Source organism: Epinephelus fuscoguttatus, linkage group LG14 (genome assembly GCF_011397635.1).
Source record: "Epinephelus fuscoguttatus linkage group LG14, E.fuscoguttatus.final_Chr_v1".
Taxonomy (NCBI): domain Eukaryota; kingdom Metazoa; phylum Chordata; class Actinopteri; order Perciformes; family Serranidae; genus Epinephelus; species Epinephelus fuscoguttatus.
Genome location: NC_064765.1, coordinates 24,348,549 through 24,365,742, shown reverse-complemented (window position 1 = coordinate 24,365,742; position 17,194 = coordinate 24,348,549). Strand labels below are relative to the sequence as shown.

General features: G+C 41.5%; 1 long non-coding RNA gene across 1 annotated transcript in view; it reads left to right on the top strand.

The window, feature by feature from the left end:
* The first annotated feature begins 1,307 nt into the window (after positions 1-1,307).
* Positions 1,308-17,194, top strand: part of LOC125900779 (uncharacterized) — a 32,871-nt gene continuing 16,984 nt past the window's right edge. The window contains exons 1-2 of the long non-coding RNA XR_007450875.1: positions 1,308-1,378; positions 1,788-1,883. This is a non-coding gene — a long non-coding RNA (uncharacterized LOC125900779). The remainder of the gene's footprint in view (positions 1,379-1,787; positions 1,884-17,194) is intronic.

Below are 17,194 nucleotides of genomic sequence, written 5' to 3'. Positions count from 1 at the left end.
ACTAATCCATGTAAAAAAAAAAAAAAAAGAAAAAGAAAAAAAAGATGGCAGCCATCTCTGCCAAGTCAGTCTGCAGCCGATCACAAAAGTCGACAAGGTCCAAAACCTGATCATAGTTTACGGTTGAAACCTATTTATTTATGATAAATAACATTTGTAGTTTGATGGCATACTCATTTGACCAATTTCAGCAACAGTAACAAGCTAAAAGGCTGTTAATTAGGAAGTACTTGTTTGAGGACATTAGGACTTTATTGTGTCATTGCAGCATTTCACACAGGCCAATCAGGTGTAACAGACTGTTCCTACAGAAATAAAGGACATTCCTTAATTAGGGTACGGAAAATTCATACAGAGTTATAAAATGAACAAATCTTGCATTGTATGCAATTTAATTTTTGCTCAGCCATATCCGGGCATTAACAGTGACCTCTAACCCACAGAGTCACATCGAAACAATGCAACAATTGCAGTTAGATGTTTTTTTTGTTGTTGTTGTTTTTTTTTTGCTCAACCATATTTGGGCTTTAAAGTGAGCAATTCTATATCCAGGAAGGCCAAGTCTAGCTAAAGACTTGAAGCAGGGGAAACAGCTAGCCTGGCTCTGTTCAAAAGTAGAAAATACTACTAATACTACTATTAGTTGTTACGCGAGCAGTTACATCTGTCGGAGGCCTTCTTGTGGGGAAAACAGACAGGACGCTCGGCCAGTCATTGCATTCGGTCTGAATACAATGATTGGTCGGAATTTTCTTGGAACCATATGAGAATGGTATAATTATGAGTTTTTTTCTCAGGTGGAATTCATTTACATTTTAGTGTGCCATCAGCTTATTAATAGCATTTTAACCTAAACAAAGAAAAGCGTAAAATTTCCAGAAAGGTAAGTGTCGCTTTAAATCCAGCTAAATTTGATAATAGTGCCATTGTGTGTGCCCTCTGTCCATTCATTTTGTAGGGCTAAGATATATCTATGCTGGTGAGATGCTTTAAATTCAGATTATATTCAATTCTAGTGAGCAGCAGCGCCACCTGCTGTCAAAGTTCAGTATCTGCATGAAGTAGTGAATAGCGGAGGATTGTGGGTAATTACCATAGCTATGGATGGTTTTCCTCCAGGTAACTGGCCGCCTGTTCGTGTCTGTGGACAAAGCACGTAGAAGTTGAGCTGGCTGTATCTGTTTTATATTAATTGTTTGTCATCAAGTTCGTTGTGTTTTTATGAGGTTGAATATTCGTTTTATAATTGTTGCTGCTCGTAAACATTATCTGTGTGCTGTTAGCTAACACTAGCATGATGCTGTCTGTCCAGACAGAGCGCGAGCGGGTCATCCACCGGAAGTGACTTTTCATCATCGTCCTTTGCTGTTTATCCCGGGTACGTTTTACTGTGTTGTAATATGTTTAGCAGGGGATATAACGTTTTTAATGGTTGGTTTACCTCCGGTGTTTAAAATACAAATATAGAAAATATGAATGTTTTTGTATAAATGACATATACAAAGAGGTAGTAACAGTTCAGCATATGAAACCTCTATGCTTTCAATTCTGTTTGTTTTGTATATGATTTATATTTGCATTGTTCTCTATGTAATTTTAAGAAAGAGACATTTTAGTTGCACAAATTTATAATCCACTGTTCAATCACTGTGTCACTTAATAACTTTGTTGTACAGTTTGTGTTTCAAAAAGTGTAAATATGCTTTTTCTCAGAGCTATGGAGGATTTTCCATGAGAGTGTGGTCACAAGGTGACTTTTAACTGTTGTCCTTTGCTATTTATCCCAGAGTTACCAAGGGTTTTCCATGAGAGGAATAAACCTGGCTGTTTCCACCATCTACCAGCTCCAAGAGGTTCATTAGAGCAGAGGACATTACCCACAGGTGACAAGGGCAAAAAAGTTAATTTCCTACATTTTCTCTTCCTTTCTGGTTGTTTTTTTAGCAACTGTAGTCAGCACTGAAAATAATAACTAAAACATGTACAAAGTACTGATGGGCAGACCGATTCTTTTCACAGTGTCAGGCCCTTTCAGTTGATTCATGTAAAAATAGTGACCCTTTTGAGGTTTTTTTTTTTACTATTTGCAAAATATGATGTCAGGTTCTCTGTTACAGTACATTTGAAGTTAGTGCTGCCCGCCCCATAAAACTTCTTCAAAGCATAATACATAATGAAATAACAGAGTTATTTCATTATGCTACCTGAGACAACTTAAGGAAGGACTGTCATTTAGTGGGCAGCTTGTTGCTAACGGCTCTTCACACATACTCAAGGGGCTCAGTCTTTTACATAGAGCCGTAATAAAACAGGACACATGGTCAGTGATGACACAGCCCAGGAGACATTTTACACTTCATTCCACCACTGTCCTCTTCAGGTAGAGGACCTGGCCACTTTTAAGTATTTAGGTGACTCTGAAATAGAATAATTTGCTTTTCTTTTAGTAAACATCTGTTGTTCAATATTAGATTGAACATATATTGATAATTTGAAGATATTAGCCCCCTATCTGTGGTGCATTCAGTAAAAAATTATTTCTGCAATCTTGCTTGCTGTAATGCCTCACCTCTGTTCCCCTCTCTGTATGAGCCCGAACAATAACCTATTGCTGATGTAATGCAGCTGAAAGTCGCATCCGGCCTGCCAACGCCTGGTGTGCAGCGCTGTGCAGAGCCAGGTCAGGAGAAAAAAGAGAGCAGCTTGAGACGCGGTCCGTGCTGTCACCTTCATCTGGCGACCTGCAGAGAAACCTCCAACTGGTGACAAGTCACTGCATATTGTCCCGTTGATGCATCCTGTCAGTGTTTGAGCCCGTCATGCACATCACACAACAAACAACACCTTAACAGCTAAAGCCGGTATCAAGAGGAAGAGAGGTAATTTGGGTAATTTCCCTCTTCATTAAGCAAGCTTAATCAACTCTGATGGCCTTTACAACAGCATTAATGGATAACCCAATTTCACTTGGTCTTACAGATTGATAGGACAGCACGCCACTTACTGTCAGCTTAATTGCCATGAAAATTGATGACCTGCCTGTGTGTCATTTGAAAAATACGAAATCGGTGTCATCTGCACAATATAAGACCTAATTGTTCATTTTCAGCATCTCAGTTTAAGCCTAAAAGAAACGAGTTTAGGAGCAAGTTTTGCATTCATATTTTTGATGATAAAGGACAAATGTTTATCAAAATGTTTGCTGATCGATCATAGAATCATTTATGCTCTATTAATGAATGCAATCCCATCCACTGATGAAGACTATGTGATATGGTTGGAAGCTAAAAAGTAGTTAATAACCTTCAAGATGTGATTGTTGTCAAAAAAAGAAACAAGGAATCAATATCCTTGACTGATCGCTTTGTGTATCAATCGGTGCGCTCACAGTCAGTGGCTTTGGTTATGTCAGACAGGTGTATCGGCAAGAACTCGATAGCAAGGCTTCACTTCCCTATCGCCACCGCACAGAATCTGGCTCAGGCCCTCAGGAAAGCTGCTCAGTCTTGCTTCCAGTATTTTTTTAGTGGCCACTCGTGGTATTGCAGCAAAAAAAATCCCCTACGGCCCAAAAATTATTTTCTCTGGAGCCACAATTATAAAAGAGACATCTTTCTTACATCTATGCTCTGGCTCCATATCACGTCACCAGGAGCGCAAGATGGCAGCTCCTGTATCTGTGATATTTTGGCTTAATTTTTGTACAGTGGGAGGAAGTGTTGTTCATCTTTACATACAGTCTATGATCAAGATGCAATCAGATATGAATTTCAAGATTGATCGGTGTTACTAATTAAAACAATGATGCAAGGTAGATGATATTTTTTTCCTCAGATTATACAGTAAATGTTGCCAGTTTGGGAGATTCCTTTTAAAGAATAGACAGAATCACAATTTTTATTTACAGTAACTTCTGTGTAGAAGACCTTCATGTCATGTACATAAAATCAAACAGTGTTTATCAAACACTACCTCAATTAGTTAGTTTTTAGTCACCTAAAAAAAGCCCCCATTTTAAAAAAATCAGCATCAGTTGAAGTCAGTCCCTCCAGAAAATTGTGATCTTGGGATCGAAATAATTAACGCAAATTCAACGAAAGTCTGCGATATTTGCGGGGGCTTGAAATTTTTCAAAAGTCCCACAATTTTTCCGCATTATTCAACATTTTCCGGCTGACCGGAAGTCGTCGCGCATGCAACGTCATTTGAAACGTCATCAGACACGTCATCAAATGCGCTAATGGCATTGCAGTTTGGAGAAACGTTTTGTATTGACAGAAGAATTTGCACTGTTTAAATGCATACCATATGTGTTGAATGAATTAAGCTACATGTAGCTTACATGTTGTTTTACAGTCATGTCGTCTGGTTTGAGAGCTACAATATTCACTCAGGATTTTTGCAACATTATTGGAGTCCATGTTTTAAAACTAATCAAATAAAACTAATGAAGGGAACTATTAAAAACAATTGCAGCTATTTTTGTAATATTCAGTATGATTATTATAGCAAGTGATTACATGGCTTATTTTTTGGAGGTAGTAATTTTTTTTCTCCTTTTGTCATTTGCCACAATTTCCCGCAAAAAAATCACACTGAAATGCCGCAGTTTTTGACAAAATTGGCCTCAAATTCAAGATCTTTTTTGCTCCAAGATCCTGGAGGGACTGTGAAGTGTACGCTATATTTAGAATATTTTTATCGCTTTACCTAGCTGTCCTCTGCTTTTCTGAAACATCACGTAGGTCCAACCAGTCAGTTGCAATCACTTGAAATCAATTGCCAGTTGTCTACCCAGAAGTGATTGTTGTTTTTAGTGCAACGTCACAGTGATTCTGTATTTATTTGTTATTTGGAAGGTACAGCCAGCTACAAATAAAACAAATGAGTGTTTACTGATTCAGTGAGGGTGGTGACCTTCAGTAAACAGCGGGGACTAATCTGTGCAGAACACACTACAACAGATGGAACAGAGGTGAGATTTACTCTGAAAAGATGTACTTGTACACTAAATAGGAACGCACTTTTCCTGAAATTGCTGTGTGTGTGTGTGTGTGTGTGTGTGTGTGTGTGTGTGTAAAAGCGGTAAGCACTCTCCATGCTAACATAAAACCCTCTGTCCTCAGTTCACACACTGCAGTACTGGCATCCACTTCTTTGACAGATGTGTTCCTCCCTGAAGCACAATTTACATCAGTAGAGTTTATGTGCGGCTTTATGTGTGTGTGTGTGTGTGTGTGTGTGTGTGAGAGAGAGAGAGAGAGAGGGAGAGCAACAGAAAAAGAGCAAGACGGGGAGAATAAAGGCATACAGTGTGAATTTAAAAATTCACCAGCAGGTGTAAAAGACACAGTGATTAAAAATTTAAGTTTGTATTTTATGACCTCGTTTTTCCCTAAAAAAAAGTGGTCATCGTAACATCTGTCAGTGAACTTAACACCTATTCAAGCTGGATTTCGGCCTCATGAGTGCTCCCATGAGGAGCCAGTGGCGTTGGAGTAAATTGTTCTATCTATTGGTGTTACTGACCAGTCACTGGAAGGCTTGAGGCCAGGTCTGATGTGGGCTGTATTATGTGAAGACCGCAGTTCCTTTTATAGCCCGTTTGAATGACACATCAACCACAATGTTTGGAATCTTCCACATCTAAGGCGTTCCTCTAGCTGTGAAACGATTGGGATTGATAGATCTGGGTTGTTTACACTGACGAAGTCTGAGGACGCAGTTGGCGAAGTTTCTTCTGTTGTTTTTCTGGGACATGTACGCTGGACCGAGGCACTTCTCAGTGTTTTGGTTTAGAAAGCATGAGTGGGAAACCCTTCACTCACTACTATCTCAAAGACAGAAAAGAGCGTCTTCTGTCAGATCTTGTAATCCATCTTCCACAGATAGACCTCCTATAAGAACTAACGTGTTTTATGTGAGTACGCATCGCTTTGAAAGTGGCTACTGCCCGAACAATGTTCTTTGTGAAAATGAAACCACAAACATTGAAATTGCGATAGATTTAACAACCCATTTATACTTTCATCACCTAACAAGTGCCTGAACATCATCTCTGGATTAATGGTCTGTCTTGCCCTTGGATTTCTGCTGAGAACTAGGTCTTAGGTTCTCATCCAGGGGATCTGTTTCGTGTCCAAGGTCAGACAGAGGCACTTTAGCCCGTGGCTGCTGAGTAACTGAATGCTGCAGGGCTAGCAGTGCAGACGGACAGTGATGGGAGGCGAATGGTGCTGAGCGAGGGTTGAAGTAAGCTGAACAGGCTGCTTCGTACTCCATGGGTGTTCTATTGCGCTGATATGGCAAGGGACAAGTCAAGAGCAGATCCTGCTCTGACACCCGGCCAAACATACCTGGAGAGGACGAATGGAAAATGAGAGCAGGGTGCAAATGTGACTGCTCAGGCTTGTATATTATGTATAGGGATAGACCTTTGATTATTGCATAATGTGTTCATCTACTGACAGTTTTGCTTTGTAGCTGTTAAATAAAGGGTCATTATTTCGGCAAATGCTCGTTTGCTTTTTGTTAAGAGTAAGATGAGAGGATCGATACCTCTTTCATGTCTGCCCATTAACGTTTAATATGAGACTATAGCTAGCAGCAGTCTCAAGACTGCAAAATCTGCCTTCTAGCACACTAACTGTGTGTTCAGACAGGGCATACATTTTAAAGTCAACGGAAAAACATGATAAGATGCAGTTTCCCCTGGAGTAGCAATTACATGGGGATAGGCCTACCTAACTGCTACTTAAAATGTTTCAACGTAAGCAAAGAGATTACACATATCCCTATAAATCTACTTAATAAATGTACTTGAGGCATGGTTGGGGTGTCTGTTGCTAGCTATCTTACTGCTAAAGTCAATAAAGTTGCTGTTTGGTGCAAATAAACACAGACTGCACAGGATGGAGACTGGGGGTGTAATGCCTGTCATTGGCTGCCTGTACCTGCATGTTATCATTTTCAAAGTCCCTGTCGCTACATGAAAAAAGTCTTGCCTAGCTAGAGCTATTTCCACACTTGGTTTTACCGCTGTGCATTGAACAACTTCAGAGGTAGCAACCTACATACTAAAACGTGTTTTGTTTTATGTGTTTTCAGCTGTAGGGATTTATGCATTTAAATGCCAGCGTTTGCCTCTTCACCAAAAACAGTCCTTCCCTGACTTAGGGCTGGGTGATATTAATGACTATGTACAATCTAGCGATATATTTTCAAGCAATATACAGTACAGGCCAAAAGTTTGGACACACCTTCTCATTCAATGCGTTTTCTTTATTTTCATGACTATTTACATTGTAGATTCTCACTGAAGGCATCAAAACTATGAATGAACACATGTGGAGTTATGTACTTAACAAAAAAAGGTGAAATAACTGAAAACATGTTTTATATTCTAGTTTCTTCAAAATAGCCACCCTTTGCTCTGATTACTGCTTTGCACACTCTTGGCATTCTCTCCATGAGCTTCAAGAGGTAGTCACCTGAAATGGTTTTCCAACAGTCTTGAAGGAGTTCCCAGAGGTGTTTAGCACTTGTTGGCCCCTTTGCCTTCACTCTGCGGTCCAGCTCACCTCAAACCATCTCGATTGGGTTCAGGTCCGGTGACTGTGGAGGCCAGGTCATCTGCCGCAGCACTCCATCACTCTCCTTCTTGGTCAAATAGCCCTTACACAGCCTGGAGGTGTGTTTGGGGTCATTGTCCTGTTGAAAAATAAATGATCGTCCAACTAAACGCAAACTGGATGGGATGGCATGTCGCTGCAGGATGCTGTGGTAGCCATGCTGGTTCAGTGTGCCTTCAATTTTGAATAAATCCCCAACAGTGTCACCAGCAAAACACCCCCACACCATCACACCTCCTCCTCCATGCTTCACAGTGGGAACCAGGCATGTGGAATCCATCCGTTCACCTTTTCTGCGTCTCACAAAGACACGGCAGTTGGAACCAAAGATCTGAAATTTGGACTCATCAGACCAAAGCACAGATTTCCACTGGTCTAATGTCCATTCCTTGTGTTTCTTGGCCCAAACAAATCTCTTCTGCTTGTTGCCTCTCCTTAGCAGTGGTTTCCTAGCAGCTATTTGACCATGAAGGCCTGATTGGCGCAGTCTCCTCTTAACAGTTGTTCTAGAGATGGGTCTGCTGCTAGAACTCTGTGTGGCATTCATCTGGTCTCTGATCTGAGCTGCTGTTAACTTGCGATTTCTGAGGCTGGTGACTCGGATGAACTTATCCTCAGAAGCAGAGGTGACTCTTGGTCTTCCTTTCCCGGGTCGGTCCTCATGTGTGCCAGTTTCGTTGTAGCGCTTGATGGTTTTTGCGACTCCACTTGGGGACACATTTAAAGTTTTTGCAATTTTCCGGACTGACTGACCTTCATTTCTTCAAGTAATGATGGCCACTCGTTTTTCTTTAGTTAGCTGATTGGTTCTTGCCATAATATGAATTTTAACAGTTGTCCAATAGGGCTGTCGGCTGTGTATTAACCTGACTTCTGCACAACACAACTGATGGTCCCAACCCCATTGATAAAGCAAGAAATTCCACTAATTAACCCTGATAAGGCACACCTGTGAAGTGGAAACCATTTCAGGTGACTACCTCTTGAAGCTCATGGAGAGAATGCCAAGAGTGTGCAAAGCAGTAATCAGAGCAAAGGGTGGCTATTTTGAAGAAACTAGAATATAAAACATGTTTTCAGTTATTTCACCTTTTTTTGTTAAGTACATAACTCCACATGTGTTCATTCATAGTTTTGATGCCTTCAGTGAGAATCTACAATGTAAATAGTCATGAAAATAAAGAAAACGCATTGAATGAGAAGGTGTGTCCAAACTTTTGGCCTGTACTGTATAGATTACTTTTATCGGTGTGTCTGCATCGTTTATATTATATAGGGTCAAGATGCATTACATAACACCATTTTTCAGAAAAGCTATGCCAGTGTGCACTGCCCCACTCATTCACTCACAGATTCTCCAGCAACACTGAGAGAGACTCAGAGCTGCTACTCTGTTTAATCTGCCTGTTCATTTGTCTACAGTGCGACATCGGTATGTATGTTGCATGTGCTACGCTTAATCAGTCTGTGAGATAAATGAAATTACGTCAGTAAAACATGAGCAATCCAGTGCTGCGCTCCATGTGTGGGAGACAGAGCAGCTTGATTGTATCAGGTGAGTGTTTGTTTGCAAGTTGGTGTGAGGTGAATCATAGCGCATCGCTGTTCTTCTTAGTAGCTATAGTCTATTGTGTGACACTGAGACAGCGCCTGGATGCAGCGACAGCACAGACGTTTCATATACAAGAGGTATGAGGACAAAGTGTCCCTCGCCCCCTCCCTCCCTCAGCCTCTCTGGTGATGCTATGTGCACAAATACAATTACTAGCCTAAATAAACAAAATATTTAAATAGTTTTCTAGCACTAGATTCATTTACACACACACACACACACACACACACACACACTAGTGGCGGTTGCTGGTCTTTCAAGGAGGGGAAGCTCATTTTCGGCCTACATCATAAAATGTGTCCGTTTATTTATACGTAAATTCTACCCTCTGGGGCTGCTGCGCGAGGCTAGTGCTAGCTAGTGTGCTTTGGGACGGTGGAGCGGCTCAGAGCAGCAATCGCTGCTCGTTGGGGACAGTAACTGCAGTCTCCAAACACGAGTACAGTCTTCAATAACACCAGAAAAAGATGCTAAATTTGCTGCTAGTCATTTTTAACAAAGAAAAAGTCACTAAGAGGATTGGAAAAGTCTCCAGATCAACTCGGAACAACGGAATGAAACTTGAAAAATGCTCCGGTGGTGGTTTATATTTCAAGATCGCTGATTGGCTCATTTCGCTGTCAATCAAAAAGGGATTCAGCCTCAGACAGATCATCCAATCATCATGCAGAAGCCCAGTGTCCAGGCCACCCGAGGCCAGCCCACTGCCCCATAGACCCCCAGAGACGCTGAGCGTCCAATGGGCGGGACAAAACCGAGCATTTATCCAATGACTGTCTAGTTTCGCTGCAGTGGAACAACCCACTCTATGCTTCCCCATTGAAGTCTTTGGATGCTGAGCTTCCACTGTTTGACACTACGGGAATGAATGAGAAGAAAGTCGCGTCAGTGACCTTTGATAAGTAGCTGATTCTGAACAAAAGTTGAACGCGTTCTAGCGCATATTTAGTCAATGAAATGTAAACACAACAGTACATATTTGACCACTTATTTTTTGACATTTTAGGGGAAGCTGAGCTTCCCTTGCAGTCTTAGAGCAATCGCCACTCTCACACACACACACACACACACACACACACACACACACACACACACACACACACACAAAGATTTTTAATTGTTTCAAACAGTGAATTTAAGCCTATTTGATACTTTATACTCATGTTACAGTTTTGTGTCCTGTGCTGCAGACTTTAAACCTCTGTGGCTACAGTGCTGTGTGCAAAAAGTTAACATACAGCCCTGCTATTTAGTTATTATTTTTATTAACATATTGTGCAGCTGTATATTTTCAAATGGAAAAAATTCCCTTTCTTTGCATTTTATTTTGATCACAGTCTGTTTTTAAAAAGTGCTTGTTACATCTCAAATGTGGCTCACTGTGACTTGCAATTGAACATGTAGCCCATTTGTAGAAAATACTGAGATGTATATCATGTATTGCCGTTCAGCCTACAAAAACCGAGAAACTAATTTTTGTCTGTATCGCCGAGCTCTACCCTGACTCTATTTTATCACAGTCTGTGTATCCCAAGCTTAGCGTCGCCCAAAACGATTATGATTTGTTAGAGAAATACACATAACCCAGAGTGTTCTTTCCCTTTTTATGAGGAATTAAGATGGGTTCAGCCACACCTTTCCCCAGCTAGAGATAGGTCTGGCTATTAGACTTTATTTTACACTTTCTGTCTGAACATACGTTTAGGCTCACTAATCAACATGTCACATCTATTGTTTAATTCATACAAAAGCTGAGGTGTAAAAACATCAAGTAATGGGTTTTTATGTGCTAGAGCCAGGCAAACTGTTTCCTACTGTTTTTAGTCTCTGTATTAAGCGATAGCTTAAAATACACATATACTCCAGAAGCCTGATCATGCTCAGTTTTTCTGAAAGCCACAAACCCTCAGATATGATCCAAAGATAGTAGGGCTTAAGCCTGCAGACGGATTGGAGCGCAGAGAGACAGATGAGAGCATTACACAGAGGATCAGACAGAACACGAGAAAAAAAGAATAAGTCTGTCGAGCCAAGGAAAGAGATAGAGCTTGAGACATGTCAAGGATGTCACCATCTTACCTTTAATCTCACCTCCATCCTGCTGTTTTCCAACAAAGACAACTTCTACAGGGGAAACAATGCAAAAAAGTTTTGCTCCGAATTGTTCTCCCAGCCAAAAGAAACATGCCTGGCACAGGAACAAATGGATGGCTCTTATAAAAGGTAATTGTGCTGGCGACTGTAGTCGATGAGTGCTAACGTGCGCAGTAATTGTCCTTTTGTTTTTAATCACAAGCTTGTCATTCAAAGTCCCACAAGCTTATTGAATGTAATTTTTCAAAGCAGGATGCAACCTCTTTACACAGATGAGGATAATTATACGTAGATCAAACCATGTGATTCACACTCAGTGAACAGCAATAAAAAAAGCTGGCAATAGCTCTTGGCATAAGCAGAAACACATGATTGATGATGAGGATGAGGACAGTGATTGTACATTTTAATCATATTTGCTCCTCCTATCTGTGAATAATACATGTTATTATCAAGGCAGAGCATGAATGGGGTTGACACTGATGCTGACTAATGCGAGTCAGGGAAGGACACGGAAGTAAGTCTCTCAAAAGCTTTTCAAGATCTCCCACCATTCTTCTGAGCAGTTTCAGATTTCCACTTCATGGTCCATTTACTCTTCCCTGGATGTTAGCCAGAATCAGCTTGTGTCTTTTGGAGCATCAGTGCAGTGGGTGTATTGAGTAAGGGAAATGGAAGTCCCAGTGGACCTTCTGTCATTGGCTGTAGGCCTGTGCATAGCAGTGGATAAAAGTGTGTGCCCTTTGGTTGCTTGTTCTCATAATAGTGGTACAGGTCATGTGGAGACAGAGAAAGTTTGGGGTATGACTCACCCACACACAGAACTGAATAACAAGAAAAAGGGACCTATTTAAACGAACTATAGCGCATGCTCTAAAGCAGTGGTTCTCAACTGGTTCAGCCATAGAGTCCAGAGTTCTCCTCAGTCATTAGTTTGAGGTCCACACAGTTTAATACATTCAGCATCATACTTGCATTTGGCCATGCTGTCAAGCTAGTTTGCCGTCTCTGTCATGTAGCAGTCTGTTAGTCACTGACTCTGCTGTAAGGAACAGAGCATTTGTGAGTCACCTGCGGTCCATTCAGAATGGACCCGGGACCCACTTTTGGACCAGGACCCACCAGCTGGCAACCGCTGGTCTAAAGTACATGGTGCATGGTATCCAGCTCCACTCTTGCGGATTAAATGCCGCATAATCTGGGTGCAGTCTGGATTTGGGTTTATTATCTTATAAGACATGAACACCACTCTCCCAGTTTAGTGTTTGTTGGACCCATCCACCACCCCTCCCACCCAACCCAGTCGTCCCCTTAACTTTCGTTGTTGACCCGACGCTTCGTTGACACTTGCATCTGCATCTTTTGATGGTGGAAAAAATAGAGACCAGCTCAGCTTTGACTTGTAGTCCGTCACATCCGTCCACAGCAGCTAATGTCGGGTGTCAGTTTGTAGCTTCATGTCACCAGATTCCATGAAAAATTACTTGTAACCCATTGCTGTGTCACTCATAGTGTTATCTCAGCATGGGAGTGTGTGTGGTGTGACCACAGCAACCACAAAAACCATCTTCTCTGGTCTGGGACAATAATCTTCTAATTTATGATATTAGTTAGCAAAACTATCTATATTAATTGCTAACCATTTCTGCTATTTTAAGATGCAACCAGCTCTATTTAGCTGCGTGATGAGATTACATTCAGTGGTTAGCGGAGGGCAGCAACCTGTTGTACAGTCTGGTATTGGAGGTAAAGCCGAGGGCTGCAACGCATAGTTTTAACCTGCTGCCACAAATCAAAATACAAAATGCAGATGTTACCAGGAACCTTTGGTATCAAATCTACAGATTTAAAACATCTGCAAAAATGATTTGATAAGGGAGCTGCAGTTGCTTTGCCACCTGAGGCACAACCGGTGAGTGATGTCTAAAGAGAGCTGCCAACCTGAACATCGAGTGAAACTGCTACAGCACATGGCACAAGTACCTCTATATCTCTTGGCTGCCCTGAGGTTAATAAAGAGGTGTGCGATTACATAATTTTGCTCTAGACAGCACTGAAAAGGGAAAACAGATACAATAATGTCATTTAATCCTGTGTAGAAAGCCTCGAGTGCATTCCACAGGTAATTTCCACATGACACGAGCTTATAAAGGCAATTTACTGTTGTTTTTCACTCAGCTTTATTAAATTTTGTGCCCCAGGACTTGGCTGTTAGCTTAGACAGCTTTAGGTTATTGTGCACATAAAAACAAGGCAGGCAGTTGTCACCAGAGTCCAAAGCCAGTATTAAAGTTTGTTGTTATCTGAAATGGGTTTTATGTTGCCACAGTTATCTTGCGCTGAGATAAATAGAACAATAAGTTATTGATTAAAGATACAATCGCAGCTGTATCCACTCTGAATCTTTTAATATTGTTATTTTTGACTACAGATGAATCACTTGGGTTGTAATATGACAGCAACCATGAAGCTGTGGTCATTGTTAGAAATGGGATGTGATGGCTGGCCACTACATCTCTGCGGCTGATAAATGACAGGCCGTGACGTAGCTTGTAATAACTAGCTATTCTGGGTCTGCTGCTGCTTTTGACCTCCCCTGTTCTCGGCTGGTGCATACAGGGAGACAAGGGTTACCCCGAGTGTCCTTTCATCCGTAATGGCTGAAAACAAACAGCAGGCAATTTCTGACCTCCATTACTCATGTATGGTTACCCATTTTTTAGCTCACATGCCCAGCTGTAGCTGCTATGTGTCTCACGGCTCTGCATCCATGAATTTTCATATCAACAAGGACCAAAGTCGACATCCTTCAACAAATCCTGGCCTCCTACTGTATCTTTCAATGTAATGAGGCAAATTCTCCTCTGACGTTACCAACTGAGTGCGCCAGGTCATCTTCCAAGTTAATTTTACCTGCGTTTGTCAGGTTGTGCATTCAATACATTAGTTACAGTATTACTTCAAATGTAAAATTGAAGGCTAACATACAAACACTAAGTAACATTGATATTTTGAGGTAAAAGCACTGAAATATTAATTTCTTTGAAGAAACATATAACCAAGGTAATACTTTCACTGTACCTGTAGTTTTCCATATGTTTTAGCTGTAACACCATCTTTTTTAATAGGCTTGACTTCCTTAAATGTCCAACTGATTCTCTCTGTTGCATTATAATGTTTGTCAGCCTTTATTTTGCAGCATTCTGACAACTTTTACTGCTGTCATTGCATTTTGTAAATCTTCGCCATTCTAGCCATAAAATCCTGAGTAGGTTTAATCAATGTCTATTTTCAACATTCACATGCATCCGCATAAAGTTTAGATCCATTCCACTTTACGCAGGCTTATTCAGTCAAGTCAATTTTATTTATAATGTCCAGTATCACACATAGAGCATCAAGAGGCTTTACAATCTTTATAGACGAATTCGGCGAGCGATTTGTGTATGCCGCCATCTTGCGGCGGTGCCATTGCTGCGGTGTCATGTGTCAGTCATCAATTCATTGTGCTGTCATTGTGAATTTACTCTCTACAATGACAGCATAGTAACCATCACATGTGTGACCATCACATTATATTGAAGGCGATCAATATGATATGATGGTTGTCTAAAAGGTGGTGTAAAATTTGTCCGACCCATCCGGAGCTCAGGTAATTTTGACCCTCAATCAGAGACCTGTAGTTGCCGTTTTTCACACGTAACGTATGCTAACGTTATATTACACAGTGTTTAATGATACAGTCTATTATCTCCCTATTACTCTAATCTTTCCTGCTTATCGCTCAAACAAATGATTAATTTCTAAATTAATATCTTCATACCTTCATCAGTTACCGGAGGCCACTGTCTAACATCATCAATCCAGCTATTCATGATGCTGTCATTGTAGAGAGTCAGTTCACAATGACAGCATAATGAATTGATGACTGACACATGTCACCGCAGCAATGGCGACGCCGCAAGATGGCGGCATACACAAATCGCTCGCCGAATTCGTCTATAGCATAAAAAAACATCTGTCCTTAGACTCTCGATTCAGATGAGGAAAGGCTCCTCCAAAAAAAACTTTAATGCAGACAAAGTTGAAGAGTAACTAAACCCTAAAACCATTTTTTTCAGCTGATAATCATTGTTTCTGGTTATATAGTAGTGTTACTGACTGATCCTGCTCAAAATCTTGACAGTTTAGTGCAAACTGTTGAAAATCTACATTTTATTTTAAAAATGTGCTATGGAGTGCCCTCTACAGCTTGAAACCTGGTTACTACATTTGAATTTACATAACATTACATTGGAGGCGAATGATTCTTTTTCGGGGCGAATGACGTCACTAACCGTCCACGCTAAAGCAGAGTCCTGTACGGGTCCAGTTTTCAAGATCCGCCCCGACCCGGCGACGTACAAACCCACACCCGAACCGCAAAACCCGCGCATCAGGCCAATTAGTACCACAACCCGGTCCAACTCGTTGAAACACGACCCGCAGCCCGACCCGTAACCCGGATTTAAAGTAATCATTTTGGGTCATATTGGCTGAATATTGAACAGCATATCGCCACAGTTAAGGTGCCAGTAAGTAAACAACGACCTGAATGAAGCAGCTCTCACAATAAAAACCTGACTTCAGCTCCATCATCAACCCTCTGTGTTCTTCTCCCATACGAGTGTAAAAGCACTCGTTTGTTACGTTTAATGCTTTTAAACTTTTAATCTGTGTAAAGGAACTTTACATGTGTAATAATAGACTAACTTTCTGTCCAGAGTGACGTTCAGCAGTTACAAGCCATCACGTGTTTATAGAATCCATCAAGGAGAGAAGTAATCCATCAGGGAAACACTTCAGAAACATTATAAAGTGATAGTTGTACGTTTTATCCACTTATTTCTCAAATACCTAAATAATTATTTACTGTTTTGGAAGCGGCACTTGTTAGACGGTGGCAGCCATGTTGATTCGTCGTCCAATCACAAATTGTGTTATTAGATGGTGAAACGCGTGTAAACAGCTGAACCATTGACTGTTGCGAAATAGCGGAGGCGAGAGAGTAAATAATGACCAAGATAGTTATCTGTAGTTTACCGAACTAATAACTGATGTGTTTATCTAAAACCCGCGATCCGACCCGCATGTTATTTTTTCCACCCAGATCCAAACCTGGGAAAAAATGTTTTTTTAAAAACCACCCGCAAATCAGCTGTTTTTCGGGTACCCATCCCAGTGCAGGACTCTGCGCTAAAGCCTGCCCTCCTCCCTTTACTACTCCTCCCCTTACTATAAAACCATTCTGTCCACAGTTATCAAACTGATAGCGAGTAGGTTGGATCAGAGTAGAGAGAGTAGTAGAGTAGAGAGAATAGCTAGTAATTTGTTGAATTGTATTGTTAGCGTAGTGTATTTTAGAGTAGGTTTACAGTTAGTAGTGTGTTTATAGTATTTAGGTTAGTTAGTCAAGGAGAGGCGCCGAGGCTCGGGAGTATATGTGCGGGGCGGTGAGGGAGGGATGTGGAGGGCTGCTGCGCGGTGAGAGAGAGCCGAGCCTCGGGGGTATATGTGCGGGGCCGTGAGGGAGGGAGGGGTGGACGCGGTGGGCTGCTGCGCGGTGAGGGAGAGCCCAGGCTCCCAGAGAGGGAGAAATAGAACCAAGTAGGATAAAATAAGTCAAAGTGTGGAGAAGGGGACCGGCTGAGCTCCGGCCGCCTTCCCTTCTGCCCGTGTGACACAGTTAGGGGGGGTTTTCCAAGCCACCATCGGCACAATGAAAATAAGTCTAAGTGTGGAGGAGAGGGACCAGGTAAAGAGGCCGACCTCCGGGGAAGCCCTCTCTCCTCTTCCCGCAGCGAGGGACAATCTTCAC